This window comes from Pinus tabuliformis, chromosome J, assembly GCF_031772625.1.
Source record: "Pinus tabuliformis cultivar Carrire ecotype Pingquan chromosome J, CPIR1, whole genome shotgun sequence".
Lineage (NCBI taxonomy): Eukaryota > Viridiplantae > Streptophyta > Pinopsida > Pinales > Pinaceae > Pinus > Pinus tabuliformis.
Window position 1 is genome coordinate 1,645,175,117 of NC_142295.1, and position 17,948 is coordinate 1,645,193,064.

Sequence of the window (17,948 nt, forward strand, 5' to 3'; positions counted from 1 at the left end):
AGCTAAGATATAGTGTTATAAATATACATGTAATAGATATATTTCTCTCTATCATGTACACATATATATAAAAATGGATCTCTCACACACAAACACATGTAAATTTTTATCTCACCCATTAAATTAACGGTTTTAAAAATTAAGTGGATGTTAGCATATTTTAAATTTGCCGATATTTGACACTTAGAAAGAAAAAATACAAGTACATACCCCTCAAATTTAGTGCATGATAACCATTGAGACATACACTATTTTGGTTTGTGTGAGATTTAGTCCCCATGGAATCTCAAGTTCAAATATCATAAAAAGGAGTTGAGGTTATAAGACAATTGTGAGGGATAAAAGTATTCATATGGAATGTGGAAATTCAATCATCTGAAATAGTTTTGGTGAAAGCATCTCATAATCACATAAATCATTTTTCTATCCAACATTAAAACTAACCCTAAATTAAAATCAATATAATTTAAAACATTAAACACAATAATTTTTATTATAAACCCACCTTAAAAAATAATTAAACCAATTTTTTTAACAAATCCATATCCTCTCCAAAAATAGATATATAAATTTAAATGTATATTAAAACCCATGCATTTTTATTATAAACCCACCGTGAAAAAATAATTAAACCATTTTTCTTAACAAATCCATATCCTCTCCAAAATAAATATATAAATGTATAATGCAACATTTTTGGATCATATTACGTAATGCTCGGAGAAAGCCTACATAATCCCAGTTTCACATTTTTTCAAACCACCTACTTTTCTTTAGGGGTGGTTTGCCAATGCTCAGAGATAATGATCTAAGCGTTATCGGTGGATCATATTACAAAATATTTATTTCTTTTGATCATTCTCTTTCACTTTTGTTAGAGCTCACGGGGTTGTTGACATCATCCAATCTCTCGTCGGTTTTCATCATTGTTTTCGTGATGTTTGCATAATGAGGTTTTTGAAAAAATTACGAAACCGTTTTAATTATAAATTTAAATGTTAAAATGGTAATATTAATTATTATAAATAAAAATAATTTAAAAATAATTTTTAATATTATATTTATTAAATTATATTTATTAGTTTCTGACCTTGTAATAAAGTTGATATACAACTTAAAAAATTATAATATAATATAATATAATAAACAAAAATTATAAAAATATTTATTATAAATAAATACTTATAAGCATCTGCCACTTTATTAATTGATATAGTTATATTAGCTATGTTACAATATCAATATTTGCGGATTTTTTACATAATTTAATTTCATTAGGAGTAATTTCATTTACACTCTTCTTATAAAATTTAAACTTGAAATTTAATAAAAACTAAACCCAACTAATTTACACTTCCTAATATATACAAATATTATGTTATGAAGTATTATTTTACAAGAATATTATAATACTTAAAATATATACAGAAATAACTTGTATATATAAAAATATAAATATCACTACTAAACATATAAATATCTTAGCTTATGACTTTATCGGAATAACTCTTTTAAACAGGTAAGAATCCAAAGACTCAACAAATTGGCCACAAAATACGGACAAATTCATACAGGCCACCTTTATTTTTTCAACATGATTAAAGCTTTCCTTTACGCTGGAGGACTATAACCAGATGTCCTCCCTTCTTTCCATATTCGATGCGTTCGCTCAATCTCCTCCCCATTATTTCTCCATATTTCTCGAATAACGCATCCATTATTTCTTCTCCAAAATGGTGTTTCATCAGACTTTCCAACACTGCTCTGAATTGCTTCGACAGTTTTCTACCATATGCATCCTTTGCAGAGGCTGAGCCTACAATGGCTTCCATTTCCTCTTTGGGAACATTGTCTGATCGTCTCAGAAGCTCTAATCGTTGTATTTCGAATGAACCCTGTTTCGCTATTTCGTTGCTCACTTCCTCTGGACATGGACAATACATGGGGATGTTGAACGAGTCCACCTTCTCCTTCTTGATCAAACCCTGCATCAATGAAACCTAAAATATTATAACTATTTTTCGATCCCATACGGACTCATTACCAATTCCAACGGAAGGAAAAAGAAAGAATATACCTGATTTACCAAATCATTCAAACTGGTTTCTAATGAATCCCAGTTGAAACCGACGTAACCCTGATCGGTTGGATTGTGAGATGTTCGACCCATTAACAGCAAAAACATGCGGCCCCCACCAACGATCTCCTCCGCACGGACTCTCAGAAACGTGTTGAAATCCTCCTGAAATTGAAGAAAATACGCTACCCCCACTGCCCGGGATCCCCCTTCGCAGAATATTTTTCCCTTGTTCCATGTCGCTGAATTATATTTTTCCCTTGTTCCTTGTTCCATGTCGCTCTCCAAAATCTCAGCAGGAGCCTGATCATATACACAAAAACTAACCTAAGACTCTAGACTAGGGTTAGGGTATACTTATTCCAGTAAATTATATATATATATATATATATGTTTGTGAAAATGTTACCTGGGAAAGCCAGTGAAGCCCAAACGAAGAATGAACGAAATGGAGAGTCTGGTCTGGAAATAGCCTGCCGTAGAACGAACCCGGTACGCCTGCTGCAAAATATGATCTGTCCGCGACTCCCTCTTCATTCTGATAATCAATATCTACTGAAAGAGAAGGCAAAATTCTAAAGAGTGAGTTGAAATCTGAAGTAGGAAGGTCGTTGAAGAATACTTGACACTGCGGAAGAGGAATTCCCGCAGCCCTATATTTGGCTTTGAGGGCCAGCGTTATATTTTGGTCGGTGAAGAGAGCATTGGGGCCGGACGAACAGCCAAGGTCTGCAATGCAAAAAGTGTCGCATTCCAAATCATGTTCATTGATAAAATGGTTTCCTCCAAAATAGGCTTTACAATTTCTAACCCACTCCTCTGCAATATTGCATCGTGAATATCAATCGTTAGAAAATAGTTATCAGTGATGTAGAAGCAAAAAAATGATGGATTGAAATTCCGAACCTGTAATAAAATCGAATTTTGGGCATAGCTGGAATCTCCGAGGCCAGCGTTCATATGAAACACTCTCTCCATCTCCATATGGATCCCTATCCTCTTTGCAACCACAAAACAAACCAATAAAGCACTCGCAATCTCAAATCGAACCAATTGACACAACAGGGAGGTTGGTAAATAAAGCACAGTTTTCCAGCAACCTGACGGCAAGAGCTAACAGCCTGCCATAGGGCATTTAATGCCCCTACGGAGGCTGGTTCACCCTACATGGCCATGGGAAGATTTGACAGCATCAGGCAGCCTCGGGATGCGCTTTGTATACGATACATATACCACGAGTTACTTGAATTTTGAAAACCCTCCAAACTTTGAAATTTGAATTTCAAATCGCGCTCAAAATTTTTGAAATGTACTGACGACAGAACCATTGCTGGGTTTCCACCATGGTTTTTGTGTTACATTCGCCCAGCGCTGAGATTTCAGGGAGTTGGTGGTGACAGTATCAAAACATTTCTAATATTTCAGTACAATGCCCAGGTGAGCTCTGAAGAAATGCAGGTGAATTACAGAGAGCTTGTGAAGCTTGCCCATTTCTACTAAGTGAAGTTGCTCCTGATGAAATTGGACAGATTCATTTCCAGGGATTGTAAACCAGAACAACTGTGTTAAAGTTTTGAAGATTGATTACTTGTATGATTTGGAGAGAACGAGAGAGGCCCCTATGAATGTTATTGTTAGTGATCTCAACCATGAGTTCTATGATATAGCCTTTGAAGAGCTGCAGCTGGACCGTCCATGGATGGATCTGATCTTTCCAAATCTATTTATAAACGGTTGTGGACAAACAGTTGAGGGAAAAAAATAAAAAGAAAATGACTTTAGTGTTTTCGTGACAGTGACCCGGTTTGTTCTAACTGGCGTCTCCTCTATTCTTTCGTGTTTTCCTAAACGTAAATTAGTTTGTTCTACTTAGAATCTCGAGTTTCGTCTTTGATTTAAGTTAGTTTGTTCTACTTAGAATCTCCAGTTTCGGCATCTTGTGATATAATATAATAAGTTTTGAGTTAAATGGTTATTTTGGTTAACTTTTTTTTTTTTCTAATCTATTTATTTTATTGCGATATTTGTTATTTGTTTTAGGGGTGTTTAAGTCTAATTATTTTATTTTGGATTTTAAGGGTGTTTATTGTGTTATTTTTAAGATTTTACTGGAAATTTGTGAAATTATTTTTATCAAATCCCAATATGTTATTGTTTAAAATGTGTTTTTATTATAATATGGATTCGGTATTTTGAAAAAATTTTGGAAAACTAGATTATAAAGAATCTATAATTTAAACTTGTAATTCCAATAAATCTTTATCCAATTCAAAACAAATTCGTTTGAAAAATACATCTGAAAAATTCCAAATTTAATGCAAATAAACTGACTTTTATTTTATTTTCCAACCAATCACTTCTATAACTAATTTATTTAATTTTTAAAATATAATTATTTTAAATTAATTTGTAAAATATAATTATTTAAAATTTTATATAAATGTAGTGCATATGTACTTTAATTGGGATATTGTTTGCTTTGAATCAATGTATTTTCACTTCTTAATGCTTTGATTAACCATGAATATTGATATTATGTTCATAATTATTAATACTATATTTGAGTGAAAAACATTTTTGATATTAAATATCATTTTAAATTAAATTAATTTGTAATATTTAAATTAACATGTGCAAACTAGATTTATATGATGTGTATCATGAAATAAAATTATATTCTAAGATGAAGAGAAATACTTTCTTGTAGAGGAACGATTACAAATTTTTTAAATAATAAAAAGAATTAAAGGGAAAGGCAATAAAAGGATAATGTGGAAAATGAAGTAAGTAATATATATATATATATATATATAAAATAAAATGTTATAATAAAAATAATAATGTGAAAAATGAGCTAAGTGTATATATATAATATATATATATATATATATATATATATATATATATATATATATAAAATAAAATGTTATGATGATGATGATGATGGTTAACGTCCGCTGAGACCAAATAATGGTCTATCGGACCTAAAGAAACAAATTATCTATTTTGATTTAAGATTTTATTCCTATGCTCAAAAAGCTTGGAGAGAAGCCTCCCGAGCTCACTATGATTTTGACATTGTAAAAGGCTAGGAAGGTCAGTATTGTAACAAAGATTGTGAAACTGAGATCTAATGTGGTTATACGCGGGGCACTCTAAGAGGAAGTGGTTTTCATCCTCGATGTTCCTATTCTCACATATATGGCAGATCCTTTCCGTCCATGGCGTTTTAGGAACTGCCCAACGACCTGTTTCACTATGGAGCTCATGAGAATTCGTTCTAATCTTTGCTATATTAATTTTCTTCTTTGAGCTAGTTAAAATAGAGAGACACTTTTGATCTTCTAGGGTGGGGTTGATGACCTTCTTATAATAACTTAATTTTCTTTTAGCCGCTAAGTCTTTCTCACACCACATTTTTTCTTTGAACTTAGAAGTAACAATATCTTTAATGTTATTTATGTTTTGCAATGCATCATTTTCATTGATCTCCCAATAGTTTAACCAGGCCCTTGTGTCTTTATGCCACCCTCGATTGAGCCTTAGGTGGTTTTGGCTAGAATTTAAAGCTAGCTTAGGAAGTCTATGATCGTCTATGTTACTGATTTTGTGCTTGTACAACAGAAACCTAAGCATAGCTAGGCTCTCAATAGGGGAAAGACCTGCTTCTATAAGGAGAATAGGATAAGGTGTATTACTTTTAATTTTCAGGTTATAAGTTATAAAACGCTTCTGGATTTGCTCAATCTTTCTCCATGATTCTCTGGAGATGCTGCAACCCCAAACCTCACAGCCATATAAGATAACAGGAGTGACTAAAGTTTCAAAGAGGAACTTCTTTTTATCCCACATTACAAGGTTTGCTATTTTACAATTATTTTCAAGACCAAAGTAAGCTTTCCACCCCCCATTAATCCTTTTCTCAATGCTATGGTTCCAGTTGAGCTTGTGATGAATATCAATTCCTAGGTACTTGTAAGAATACACTTCCTCCAAGTTATTATTGTCATACATAAAATTAGCGTAAGTGTCCTTCTTGGATTTGATAATCATAACTTTTGTTTTGTCAGTGTTAACAGTCATACCCATGGTAGAGCAGAAATCCTTAAGAAGCCGGAGTTGCTTATTAAGATCAGATGGGCACCTTGCCAAAAGAACAATATCGTCAGCATAAAGAAGAAGGATGACGACTATCCCAGCTAAGATCGTGCCATCACATCCTGCTTCCTCTAAATAGCCTTCGAGCTTATCGATGTAAATGCCAAATAAGGTAGGGGAAAGGGGGCAACCTTGTTTAACTCCGATGTTACACTTAATATCTTTCGACCACCCTTCATTGCTCTTTAGCTTGGCAATTACGTTCTCGTATAACCTTATAGCGGCAGCTCTCAACTCGAGAGGAACCTTTAGCTCTTCTAATCTATTCCAAAGGTTGTATCTAGGAACCGTATTGAAAGCCTTTCTAAAGTCCACAAAGCAACAAAATAAATTGGATTTATCATTACGACATTCCTCCGCAATTATCCTAAGCGTAACAAGGTGGTCTGTTGTTGAGTGATGCCTTCTGAAACCTGCTTGGCCTTTAGCCCGCTTACCTTCACTTTCAAGCCATATGCTTAACTTATTTTCCAAAATACTACCATATAACTTCGCTAAGAGAGGGCTGATCATAATTTTTCGATAATTAGAGGGGTTATTTGTATCCCCACTTTTAAAAATAGGGATAATGAGGCTCTCAGTCCAAGGTTTAGGGAACCCTTGCTTGACTGCTTGATTGAAAAGCTTGTGGATGTGGGGGATGAGGACAGGACCTCCAATTTTTAAGATTTCCGCTTGGTAACCTTCAATGTCCTTATCTTTCCCATTAGCGAGGCGATTAACCCCAAACTTAATGTCTTCTAAAGAGAAAACTTCTTTCGTTGTGAGAAGGGTTTCCAAATTATCCATGACATTTGGAGATTCATAAAGCTTTTTAAGATAGGAATTCCAATCGTGAAGAGCAATTTTATTATTATCCTTAGTCTTCCTAGTTAGAATCTGCCTCCAAAATTTCTTAGGAGCTACCTTAGAGAGGTGTAAGAGATTCTCCTATCTTTGACGAATGTACTGCCTCTTTTTCCTTTTAGTTAGGGCTTTGTATATTTTTATCTTGTCCATTTTAAGAGATTCATCAACAACTTCCTTAATTGCTCTCCTTGCACTTTTACAATCTTTGTCATACCATGGATTGGTTTTGCTATTTCTTTTATTATTTGAAACTTCAATTGAGAACTTGTTAATAGAATATGAGAGGGTTGTAGTAAAATTATGATAGAGGTCTTCTATGTTGTCTATATTAGATAAAGGAAGCAAATTAGTTTTTAATTCATTTAGAAAGAGATCATTTTTATTTCTATCAAATATTAAGTTCTTTTGGCTATAAGTATTATTTTCTATGGGAACTCTATGCATGACAAAATTGAGAGTTATAAGTAAAGGCCTATGATCAGAGTCAGGTTCGTGGTCGTTTAAGATGTCAAAATTTATTATTTCGTTGTATAATGGGAGATCGGAAATAACGTAGTCTACCACGCTGCTACCAAGTCCATGGATGCAGGTCATCTTGCTAGAATTGGGCCACTTCTTTAGACCGTTGCAAATTATGAGATCCTGAGCACTACAGAGCTTGACTAGCTCCGACCGTTGCAAATAATAAAATGTTATAAGGAAAATAATAAAATTTAAAAATAAATAAGATTACACATAGTAAATTAAAAATAAGCCATAAAGAGAAAAATAATAAAAAAATCCACACTAAATAAAAGAGAGCTAAAGGACTTCAATGTATTCCTTTCAACTAGATGCTAAGCAATGTTTAAAAACCTAGTATTGAATATTGTTTTGTTGGTTTGTGAGATTATACATTATGATATGTTATTATTGCTGGTAGTAGTGGAAATGGAAATCATTGAGTTTATGTTGCAAGTTTTTTAAATAGATGTTTATACTATGTTAAATGTTTTTAAATTATTATTACATGGATTATAATGTCACATATACATAAATTGGTTATTTTTATGTTATTTATAAATATAAATATATACGTTTTGTAAATAAAATTAAGTATAATGTTTTTTAATATTTAAATTTAAAACATAAATAAAGAGTATAAAAGTTGTAAGTATTTTAAGATAAACAAATTTATAAGAAATATATGAAAATATAATAGTATATTATGATAATTAGAAAAATATAAATAATATTTACTTATTTTTTTATGATTTTTTATTAAGAAAAGCTCTAAATGCTAGAGCATTTGACAAAACACTCTATAGTCCTTTTAACTATTTAAATAGAATTTCAATAATAAAAACTTCATATTACTGTGGTGAATATCAATTATTTCATGGTCTTATTTAAGAAATACAATATTTTTAAGTTAAGTAATTAACCACTATTGTTTAATGGATTTATTAAAAAGGATGAGTGCACGCATTAATTGACCAACTCTTAGGTACATAAAAGTAAGGAGGTTAGGATAAGACTTCAACATCCTCTTATTTTTCAAAAGTAGCAATTTTCCCTTTGTAGGTAAGGAAATTGTTATATAGTTGTTATTGATTCCGATGTTGCATCTTTTTTATGTAGATCTTTCCACTATGTTAGTACTTTGTGGATTGTCCATTGACGTCTTTCCACTAGGCTAGTACTTTGTGGATTGTGCATTGACATAAGCAATTCTCTTTGGTATAAGATATTATTTTCAGTGGGAGCCAAATGCTACGTTTACCTTGAAGCTTTGATTTGTTGGCTTGCAACTTGTGCCTCAATCCTACTACTTTTCTCAAAGAAGACAAAAAACACTACATGCAGTGGGTTTGAAAGAGCCATCATGTAGCCTATTTTGAAGAGCCATAATGTAGCCTATTTATCCAGCGCATTGGATGATCTTGTAAAGGTCCATAAAATTTGATACTTGTGCCACTGTTTAGAAAAAAATCATTCAAACAACTTTTATTATTATTTTTATATATTTATTACTAAGAAGTGACTTCTACTTGCATGCCAACATGTACATATTCAACTAGTTAACTCCTCAAAAACTATTAGACAATGCATAATGTATTTATATTATTATTGTAATTCTACTTAATAAATTCATGAACTCCTAGAAAATTATATAAACATCACTATAACTTTTCCTGGTTGTAAAGTGCTAGAATACATAAATGTATTTATATTATTATTGTAATTCTATTTAATAAGTTTTACCTACCATGTATGGATTTTTTAATAGAAAATATGATTGTATCTATGAAAATTGATTGATTTACATAAAATATTGTGTTCCCAAATAAAGATATAAAATCATCAAATTCTAAAAACTAAAAAAAAATTGGAAAATAAAACTCTTTTATATGGAAAATTCAATAAACATAAATATAAATATATATATATATATATATATATATTATTATAATAATATATTTATTTTAAATAAGATATATTTATAAATATATAGAATTTTCAATCTAATTTTTTAAATAATAAATTTAAATTTAAAATATATGTTAGTAACATTTTATATTTCATTTCATATATGTATAGATATATAGATATAATGGATCACGTATATTTAAAAGAAAATATTAATTAACAAAAAAAATTATATTGTTTCTATATGAAGAAGTATTATGATAGTTATTTGTAATTTAACTAAATTTAAATTTATTAATTAAATAATTTAATATAAGCTAGATTGTGAAGCAATATATTCAAAGTTATTAATCGAATACCTTGGGCTTACCTCTCATGCACATTTGATATTCCCAATTACTAACTTTTTCTTTAATTTTCCTAATTATTAACACAAGAATGTATTTCTCTAATGAAAGGCTTACCTCTCATGCACATCTAATATTCAAAATTACCAAATATTTCTTTATTTTCCTAATTATTAACACAAGAATGTATTTGTCTAAGTTTATTGGCTAGGAAAATCAAATCCACTTTAATACATTCCTAGCTACACCTTCTATATGTATGACACATGTATTACTCATCAACAACCTACATATGATACATGTATGACTTATGAACAACATAAACTCATAGGTTGTGTACATATTGGCTTCATTTAACAATGTAATACACAAGAATAATAAGTAGGATTTATGTTGCAACATGCAATCTTGTAACAAGTACTTATTGTTGAATGTTTATTTCTTGTGATATTCTATTTGAATATGGATTTTATTGCACCTTTAACTTGTATTAAAAGAAAACATTCATTTGTAACACCATAGTTTTTATCTCCATGAAATTGTAATGTAATTTTTCATATGTGATTAAGGCTATGAGTCAAGTAGTATGGATGAAGACCATAATATGTAAATTGCACATTAGAATTACTAATCATAATACATTTTCAGCTAAGATATGATTTGTATGATAATGTTGGGGGGTTATGATTCCACAAGAGAAGAAGATAAAGGGGTTGTCAAAGGGGGTTTTACATGCCTAATAATCCAAGGTCACCTTTCTAATTTTTTTTGTAATGAAACTTCTATTTCTTTTTTTTATTATTCAAAAGCAAATCATTGTATACATGTACGAGGTTGGTGGGAAACACATCTCACCTATTCTTGATACTATTAGATAAGTAAAATCACTTTTTGGGGAATTCAAAGAGTCAAATTTCCTTGAGTAACAATTTAACCACTGGAAGGTAGATCCTATAGGAATTATGAATAGGCAAGAGAGTCAAGAAGTTTACTAGAGTAGGGTACCGTCTTTGATGGAGCTAATTATGCCTTTTGGAAAGTAAGAATAAAGGCATATCTTATGTCCCTGTGGATAGATGTTTGAACCTCAGTACTAGTAAATTACAATGTCCCAAATATTCCCCCCCCCCATAGATGAATATGGCAAGAAACTATATCTAAGCAAAGATAAATCCAAGCATGCCATTCTTGCTAGTCTCAATCAGTTAGAACTTGTGAAGGTTATGCACTGTAAGTCTGCTTATGAGATGTGGGAGAAGCTTAACCAATGTCATGAAGGAGATGAAAAAGTGAAGCAAGAAAAACTTTAGACTTTCAGAATGAGGTTGAAAGCTTGAAGATGTCTGAGAATGAAAGCATAGTTGAGTACTTCCTCAAAGTTGAAGAAGTAGTTAATATGATTAGAGGACTTGGTGATGAAGTAAAGGAAGAGTTGATCATTCAAAAAGTATTAAGATCTCTACCTTCAACTGACTCTATTAATTGTTGAAGGTTAATTAACTAAGTACAACTGAAAATAACTTAGCTATATTGCTAAAATTTAGTAGTCAACTCATGCATCACTCAAATCCAAGCCTATAACTTGAATTTACTGAGCTCACTGAATGACAAGAACCATGTCAACTAGTTAACTACCTCCAGGTTGTCCTACTGATGTGGAAATTCAATTTGAATAAGGCTAAAGTCAAATTGAACCTTTATTGCTACACTTTCTAATAGGGACAAAGCAAGGAGATCCGGCCTCAAGAAAACCATCCCAAGTCACAGAAAAAATAAGGGTAATGGGAAGTAAAAAAAATACATTGGTGTAAATTCCATAAAATCCCCTTGCATAACACTCATGAATGTTGCTCAGAACAATCATTGTTGGTGAACCTTAAAGAAAAGGAATAGACTTTGGTTCTTATTATAATTTAGAATAGGATATTGGAAAGTGGTCCATTGATGTATAACCCAATACAACCAGCTCAACCATGAAGATATAGCTAAAAGAGCCAGAGGAGCATGAAGAGGGGGGAAACTCTTCTATTCTGATGTGGGTAGGGGACCCCACTACATTTCATCATTGACAGTGAAAGATAAAAGAACCTAATCTCAATTGAGTTAATCAATATATTGAAGTTTTCAATAGTGCCACATCCCTACCAATACACTAGTTGTTGGTTGAGCCATGGATGATACATTTTCATTAGCGAACAATGGCACATGCCCTATGGCATTAAGCCCTTCAAAGATGAGGTATTGTGTGATGTTTCCCCACTAAAAGTTTTTGATGTTCTTTTAGGACAACCGTATATGCGAAAATTGACATATTGCCGAGTCTCATCCTTCTAGTGCCATTGTTACTTTAGCCTTGGTCTCATCCTCTAGTGTCATTGTTACTCATTGAGTATCATCCTCTTGAGTCTCATAACTCCAGCAAGTTTTTTTTAAATAGAATATGTTGTAGCTCATAGCTTCAATAGGTTTTTGATTAAGTAGCTCTAGCTCTTACTCATTGATTTATAACTTCAAAGAGATATCCACAATATCTTCCTCCTTGAGTTCTCCTTGTACTAAATTGTCTAGAGTTATTTGATTTGAGGTCTTTGAGTTGACATTCTTGCTTAGAGGAACACCCAAATTCCTTAACATGGTGCACTTTGTCTCTAGGTTACTTGTCCTGGACCTTCACTTAAAAAGTGCAAATAGTAGACTTGTTATTATTGATCATCTTCACTTGTGCTTGCAATTTTTTGGATATTTTTTGTTTATCTTGATATTCGATAACTTCAACTATGAAATCAAACAAAATTTAAGATAAAGAAACTTGAAACAAGCAAAAAAAGTCTATTAAAAACCAAAATTATCCCATGGAGTAGCAAAGCACCAAAACTAGAGACCATTATAACCAATTTTCGTACCAAAGCTCAAGGACTTGTTAAGTGTTGCATCTAACAAGATGATAGGGAATGTATGGGTGTGTCGGGGAGAGAGAGGGATACACACAAAGGGACTCAAATCTAGAGTAAATCAAACACCAAACACATAGGGTCGAAATAAAATCAAATTAGAAAGAATCCAAGGAGCTTGAATAAGCCAACCTAGGTTTAAAGGCTCTCCACAAAATGATTATTGTAGAGTCTCAAAGTTTAACAACAAGAATTTGGGAACCCTTGAAAAGTATATGTAACTACTTCAATATAATTTTAATAAACCAAGACTAGAAAATGTTGATTTTAAGTGCTTATTAAATTTGATTATGACTATTTAGTATAGTGACAAATTATGTTAATTTAATAGTGTACTATAATAATAATTTTCATGATGTATTTTTACATCAATAGGTTTAAGTTATATATATATATATATATATAAATATATATATATATAGTTTTGTATATATATATATATATATATATACAAAATCACTAAAGAATATTTAATACAGGAAAAATATTGAAATTTTCTTTTGCATATATATTAATAGATTTTTAAAATGATAATATTAAATTCGATCAAGTAAATTAAGTACATCTTTTACATCACATTTATTTATATGGATTGTTTTCTTGCAATGTCTTTTCTTTTTTGTAATCTAAATTTGATGTCCAATATTATTATAATGATCATTTAAATCAACATCTTTGAGTAAAATCCTTTCTTAAGGTCAATCACAAAATTGAATGTGAATATTGACTTATTCTACTTGAACCTAACATAGACTACCCTATGCTTTACATGAGCATTCACTCTAATGAAATAAAAACCCTTTCCTAAAAAGCAATCATGCACAACTTGTGTGCAAAGCAACTTGGAATCTATTTCATTCTTCATAGAGATTTCGAATTTAAGTTTCTCAAATGTTATTATATTTCTCCGGATGCATCAATTAAAATATATGGAAAGAAATAATAAAATACAAAAATCAATTTTATTTTTATATATATTAAAAATGTAGCGAGTAACCTAATCTACAACTTAACATGATAGACAATTGTTTTATATTTGATAAATAACCTTTTAAAAATATATTAATTTTAGAATTGAATTATTATATATATATATATATATATATATATATATATATATATATATATATATATATGTTAAATAATTAAAAATATACACATTTTTTATGGGCATATTTTCTTTAAAATACACATAAATAAAGCTAAGAATAAACCTCTTTCACTGGAATATAGTATCAATAATCACGAACATAATATCAATAATTATGGTTAACCGAAGCATTAAGAAGTGAAAATACATTGATTCAAAGCAAACAATATCTCAAGCAAAGTACATATACACTATATTTATATAAAATTTTAAATAATCATATTTTACAATTTAAATAAAATAGTTATAGAAGTGATTGGTTGGAAAATAAAATAAAACTCATAGTTTATCTGCATTAAATTTGGAATTTTTCAGATATATTTTTTAAGTGAATTTGTTTTGAATTGGATAGAGATTTATTGGAATTACAAGTTTAAATTGTAAATTCTTATAATCAAGTTCTCCAAAAAAATTCGAAAATACCAAATCCATATTAGAATAAAAACACATTTTAAACAATAACATGTTGCAATTGGATAAAAAAAATTTCGCTTATTTCCAATAAAATCTTAGAAAAAAACCAATAAAAAATGGAGTTGTCTATCATGCGACTTTTTGAAGATTCCGGTGACGGAATCAGGCGGAAGAAATTGAGCTCAAATCTTGATTTCTTGCAGTTAAAATGGTTTTTTAACTGCATATTTGGATTCAGCACCCTGAAAAGCCCGTGGGACGCTTTCATTGTGCAAAAACTAGCTATCAAACTTGCGATTCCAATAAATTCCTGCCGGATTTCGACCGGAAAAATCTGCCGGAAAGGCTTTCAAAAAGTCGCGTTATAGACTATTTCATAAAAAATTTCAAAACCCAAAATAAAAAGAATTATGGACTTAAAAATCCCATAAAATAAATAAATTATAACAAGGAAAAGACGAGTAACCAAAATAACCATCTAGCTCAGACCTTATTATATTATATCACAAGATACCGAAACTTAAAGATGAAACTCGAAATTCCAAGCAGAACAAACTAATTCACTGTTAGGAAAACACGAAAGATCGAAATTCCAAGCAGAACAAACTAATTCACTGTTAGGAAAACACGAAAGAATAGAGGAGAACCAGTTAGAACAAATTGGGTTACTGTCACGAAAACACTGTAGTCATTTTCTTCTTGTTTTTTCCCTCAACCGTTTGTTCGCAACCGTTTATAAATAGATTTGGAAAGATCAGAGCCATCCATGGATGGTCCAGCGTCAGTACTTCACAGGCTATGTCATACAACTTATCGTTGAGATACTAACAATAACATTCATAGCGGCCTCTCTCCTTGTCTCCAAATCATACTAGTAATCCATATTCAAAACTTCAACACAGTTGTCCTGGTTCACAATCCCTGGAAATGAATCTGTCCAATTTCACCAAGAGCAACTTCACTTGGTAGAAATGAGAGAGCTTTGCAAGCTCTCTGTAATTCACATGCATTTCTTCAGAGCTCACCTGGGCATTGTACTGAAATATTAGAAATGTTTTGATACTGTCACCACCAACTTCCTGAAACCTCAGCGCTGGGCGAATGTAACACAAAACCATGGTGGAAACCCAGCAATGGTTCTGTCGTCAGTACATTTCAAAAATTTTGAGCGCCATTTGAAATTCAAATCTCAAAGTTTGGAGGGTTTTCAAAATTCAAGTAATTCGTGGTATATGTATCGTATACAAAGGCGCATCCGCGCTCAAAACTCAAATTTGAAAATTGAAATAGAGGGACTGTTGCCGCGTCCTCTAGGCGATGTGCATTAATGCGGGAGTCAGAGCTGCGAAGCTGTGGGGAAATAGAGGAGAGCCGTGAAGGTGTTGGAAGCCGGAAAATGTTTGACCATCGAACCGAGCCATATAGGGTGAACCAACCTCCGTAGGGGCATTAAATGCCCTATGGCAAGTTGGTTAGCTCTTGCCCAAACTGATGGGCATCAAATTCACTTTTCCAGTGCCGTGGAAATTTCAAACTTCTAGAAGAATGCCTCTGGATTTTGCAGTTGTCTATAATGAGACTTTTTTGAAGCCTTTCCGGTGGGTTTTTCCGGTCAAAATCCAGGAACAATTTATTGGAATCACAAGTTTGATAGCTAGTTTCTGCACAATCAAAGCGTCCCAGGGTTTTTCAGGGTGCTGAATCCAAATATGCAGTTAAAAAACCATTTTAACTGCAACAAATCAAGATTTAACCTCAATTTCTTCCGCCGGATTCCGTCACCGGAATCTCCAAAAAATCGCATTATAGACAACTCCGTGGATTTTTTGGTTTTTCTCATCAGTTATCCCACATATCAGCTACACGACACCCTACGTGGAAATTTCAGTCAAAACGGACTTCTTAATCTATGGAAAGCCTACCCATATTGTGAAATTTTATAGCATCTAGCTTCTGTGAGTGATTTACGAGGTTACCATTGCGACAATTCCGTGAGATATGTTCGTGTCACAATCCATTAAAATTTTTGGAAAACACAGCCTTCCCCTCGCGTGCATACAGTTTCAAAAAAATGTTAGTGTTGTTGGTTTAAATATGTACTTCAACCCTTATAATTATAATATATCATATTATCGTAAAATACCATTGCGTGAAGATGACTGATGTACTTATAATTTGAGTAGTGAACCGCTCTATCATCTTCTTTTAATTTGAAATTTAAGCCCCAACGTCCTTTAATTGCGTAAATATCGGTTTCAGAAATAAAGAATATTTTATTTTATTATACTTTGTATTTATTGAATTTCTATCATTTATTTGATGGAATACGATATATATTCAATAATAATTTTTATTTTTCATGGGTTATATATTTATTTAAAATAATTTTGTTTAAATTTTATGTACGAAAAAATATAAATATTGCACAATTATGTTGATGATGATGGTGGTTAAAATCTACTGAAATCAAACTTTGGTCTATTGGGCCTAAAAAGACAAATTATTTATTTTGATGGAAGATTTTATTCTTATCCTCAAAAATCTTGGAGAGAAGCCTCGCGAGCTCACTATAATTTTTTGACATCGTAAAAGGCTAGGAAGGTCAGTACTACAACAAAGATTATGAAACTGAGATCTAACGTGGTTGTACACCGGGCACTCTAAGAGGAAGTGATTTTCATCCTTGATGTTCATATTCTCACAAAGATGGAAGATCTTTTTCATCCATGGTGTTTTAGGAACTGCCCAACAACCCGTTTCACTATGGAGCTCATGAGAGTTCGTTCTAATCTTGGCTATATTAATTTTCTTCTTTGAGCTAGTTAAAAGAGAGAGATACTTTTGATCTTCTAAGGTGGGGTTGATGACCTCCTTATAATATCTTAATTTTCTTTTAGCTGCTAAATCTTTCTCACACCACATTTTTTCTTTGAACTTAGAAGTAACAATATTTTTAATGTTATTAATGTTTTGCAATGCAGCAATCCCATCGATCTCCCAATGTTTTAACCAAGCCCTGGTGTCTTTATACCAACCTCATTTGAGACTTAGGTGGTTTTGGCTGGAATTTAAAGCTAGCTTAGGGAGTCTATGGTCTCCTATGTTATTGAGCTTGTGCTTGTACAATAGAAGCCTAGTCATAGTTAGGCTCTCGATAGGGGAAAGACCCACTTCTATAAGGAGAATAGGATATGGTGTATTGCTTTTAATTTTGAGGTTATACGTTATAAAATGCTTCTGGATTTGCTCAATCTTTCTCCAGGATTCTCTAGAGATGTTACAACCCCAAACCTCACATCCATATAAGATAACAGGAGTGACTAAAGTTTCAAAGTGGAACTTCTTTCTATCCCACATTACGAGGTTTTCCATTTTAGAATTATTTTCAAGAACAAAATAAGCTTTCCACCCCCCATTAATCCTTTTCTCAATGCTATAGTTCCAGTTGAGCTTGTGATGAATATCAATTCCTATGCACTTGTATGAAGACACTTCCTCCAATTTACTATTGTCATACATAAAATTAGCGTAAGTATCCTTCTTGGATTTGATAATCATAACTTTTGTTTGGTCAGTGTTAACAGTCATACCCA

At 31.7% G+C, this 17,948-nt stretch overlaps 1 pseudogene; it reads right to left on the reverse strand.

Annotated features, from left to right (window-relative positions):
• Nucleotides 1-1,598: 1,598 nt before the first annotated feature.
• On the reverse strand, nt 1,599-3,067 carry LOC149233844 (putative jasmonic acid carboxyl methyltransferase 1; annotated as a pseudogene).
• Nucleotides 3,068-17,948: the final 14,881 nt, after the last annotated feature.